This window comes from Nicotiana sylvestris, chromosome 6 (genome assembly GCF_000393655.2).
Source record: "Nicotiana sylvestris chromosome 6, ASM39365v2, whole genome shotgun sequence".
Taxonomy (NCBI): domain Eukaryota; kingdom Viridiplantae; phylum Streptophyta; class Magnoliopsida; order Solanales; family Solanaceae; genus Nicotiana; species Nicotiana sylvestris.
In genome coordinates, this window is record NC_091062.1 from 115,368,833 (window position 1) to 115,372,404 (window position 3,572).

A 3,572-nucleotide genomic window follows, 5' to 3' on the forward strand; every position below is an offset into this window, starting at 1 on the left:
CACGTCTGAATGACCGGATTGTGTTTTAGCTAATTTAGGCTTGAAATGCCGCAGCGAAATTTTTATCTGAGGGTCGGAATAGAATTCCGAGAGTTGCAGTAATTTCGTTGTGTCATTTGGGATGTGTGCAAAATTTCAGGTCATTCGGACGTGGTTTGGTTGGGTTTATGTTTTGGTTGTTTGCGGTGTTTTGAAGATTGGTATAAGTTTGAATAAGGCTTTAGGATATGTTGATGCATTTGGTTGAGGTCCCGGGGGGCTCAGGGTTATTTTGGAAGGTTAACGAGAAAATTTAGAAAATGTTGCAGCTGCTGTATTTTTGTTGCTTCTGGTATTTTCACATCTGCGGTTTGGGGACCGCAGATGCGGCGCCGCAGAAGCGGATTTTGGCCTTTCCTTTAGGTTCCACAAAGTCGCATCTGTGAAAATGTAATCGCAGATGCGGTTTCTGGTATTTAAATGAAAGTCGCAGATGCAACGAAGTTTCCGTAGAAGCGGGACCGCATCAGGGTCGGAAATGCGGAAATTGCTGGGCAGAACATATAAATAGTTGCCTTCGCGAATTTGAGCTACTCTTTCACCATTTTCATCCGGGTTTGAAGCTTTTGAGAGAGATTTTTGAGGAAAACAAAGGGGAATCGCTTGGAGGTAACATCCTTGACTTCATAACTCGTTTTTATGTGATTAAAGACCTAATTAGTGGTGAGAAATTGGGAAAAAATGGTTAATTAGGGCTTGAGTTTAAGAAGCCTTTAAATGAGGACTTGAGGGGTCATTTGGACTCTGATTTCAGTGTTCTTATTATGTATAGACTCGTGAGAGTACGAAGTTTTCGAAAATGTAAATTTCACCCGATTCCGAGATGTGGGCCCAAGGGGCATTTTGGTCATTTTACATAATTTCGCGTATTAGCTTAAACTTTAATTGTAGAATCAGTTATTTGAAGTGTTATTTACATTATGTAATTGAATTGAATAGATTTTTGGCCATTTAAAGTCGAGTACTCGTGGCAAAAGCGTGGTTTCGAGTTGACTTTGAGCCAGTTCGAGGTAAGTGGCTTGTCTAACCTTGTGTGGGGGACCTTCCCCTTAGGATATGATATATTTGATAATGGAAATGCTTTGTACGTGAGGTGACGAGTGCGCACTTGAGCTAATTGTTGAAAATTCGATTTTTCCTTAAGTATTTCAATTGAGTTCTTTTTCCGGTTTTATTCTACTAGTGAATTTAGCATGTTGCTAGTTTAGAAAAGCATGTTTAGTTGACTTAATTGCCTATTTGCTTAAACTGACCTAATTGCATTACGTAAAGCATGTTAGGCTATAATTAACTGTTTACTTGGTACGAAATTTAGCATAATTGGGTATTCTTGTGTTGCTGCTATGTGGTTTTACTTTGGGACTAGGGGACGGCATCCTGAGAGATCCGCTGTACGTATTTATGATCAGGACTGAGGTGCGGGATACCAAGAGATCCCTGGCACATATATTGAGGATACCAAGAGATCCTAGGGATACCAAGAGATCCCTAGCATATATTGAGGATACCGAGAGATCCTCGGAATACCAAGATATCCCTAGCATATATTGAGGATATCGAGAGATCATCGGAATACCAAGAGATCCCTAGCATATATTAAGGATACCGAGAGATCTTCGGGATACCAAGAGATCCCTAGCATATATTGAAGATACCGAGAGATCCTCGGGATACCAAGAGATTCATGTCATATATTGAGGGTACTAAGAGATCTGCGGGATACTGAGAGATCCCCGGTTACTTCCTTGTGTTTTGCCTTCATCTCTGTTTCCGTTATTGTACTCTTATTATATTGTTTAGATTCTCAATTGTACTGTTTATCTTATCCCGTCATCTTTATATTTATTTAATCTCAGAAGAGCCCTGACCTTGCTCGTCACTACTCAACCGAGGTTAGGCTTGGCACTTACTGAGTACCGGTGTGGTGTACTCATGCCCCTTCTACGCATGTTTTTCATGTGCCGATCCAGGTACCGCTACTTAGGCCTACAATCCTTGAGAGAGGTGACTGCTTAGAGACTTCGAGGTACATCTGCCGCGTCCGCAGACCGAGAAGTCCTTTTCTATTCATGCTTTTATAATTTAGCCCTTTTGTACTTCTGTTCTTATTAGACAAAATTCCAGAGTTAGAGCTATGTAGTATTTCTTTTTCTTAGCTTGTGATTCATGGTTTTCCAGGACTTGGATTTAGATATTGGTTTTGAGATCTATATAAATATGGTGTATGCCGAGCGTCACATTTAACATTTTTATTGACTTATTTCTGTTTTTAAATTGTTTTACTTCCGCAAGTTTAGGCTTACCTAGTCGTAGAGACTAGGTGCCGTCACAATGGTTCACGGAGGGCGAACTGGGGTCGTGACAAGTTTGTATTAGAGCTTTAGGTTCATAGGAGTCATGAAATCACAAGCCGGTTTATTAGAGTCTCGCTGATCGGTACGGAGATGTCTGTACTTATCTACGAGAGGCTATATAACTTTTAGGAAAATTTCCACTTCATTTGATTCCTTGTTGTGCGATATTTTGATATCACAATTCTAAACCTCTGTCTTCTATTCTCTCATAGGTGGTGAGGACACACGCTACCCAAGATGATCAGGCACCCGCGCCCCCTACTACAGCCGTTAGAGGCCGGGCGGGGGTAGAGGTCGAGGATGCACATGTAGTGCAGCCAGAGCACCTACGCGAGCTGCCGCCGAGGTACTACCTGCAGTTCCAACCGGAGTCCAGGCACCTGATATGCCTACTTCTACTACTACTTCGGCCCTTTAGGAAACTTTGGCGTAGTTCATGAGCATATACACCACCTTGGCTCAGGCAGGGTTGTTTCCCCTTGCTGCAACCACATCTCAGGCCGGGGGAGGAGCACAGAATCATGCCGCCTGCACTCCTGAGTAGCAAGTGCATGTTGAGCAGGTCCCTGAGACTATTCTTGTACCGCCTGTAGTGCCAATTCAGCTTGAGGACAGGGCAACAGCTTCCGAGGATGAGCAGTTGAGGTTTGAGAGGTTCAAGAAGTACAAGCCCATTGTATTTAGTGGTCTAGCATTGAAAGATGTCCTGGGATTTCTTGATGAGTGTTACCGCATTCTCCGTAACATGGGTATCTCAGGATCGAGCAGGGTTTCTTTCACTACATTCCAGCTTCAAGGAGCCGCCTATGAGTGGTAGCGCACCTATGAGTTAGACAGTCCAGATGAGGCTGCTTCACTGAGTTGGGCCCAGTTTTTAGATCTGTTCCTAAGGGAGTATATTCCTTAGAGCCTTAGGGATGCATGGCACGCAGAGTTTGAGCATTTGCGTTAGGCTGCTATTACTCTTTCAGAGTATGTTGTCCGTTACACCAGTTTGGCTAAGCATGCACCAGCCTTGGTTTCTACTGTCCGCAAGAGGGTTCACCGGTTTATTGAGGGCCTTATTCCCAGCATCAGATCTAGCATGGCTCGTGAGTTGGAGATGGATATTTCGTATCAGCAAATGGGGAGCATTGCTAGGAGGATTGAGGGTATGCACGCTAGGGAGTCAGAGGAGAG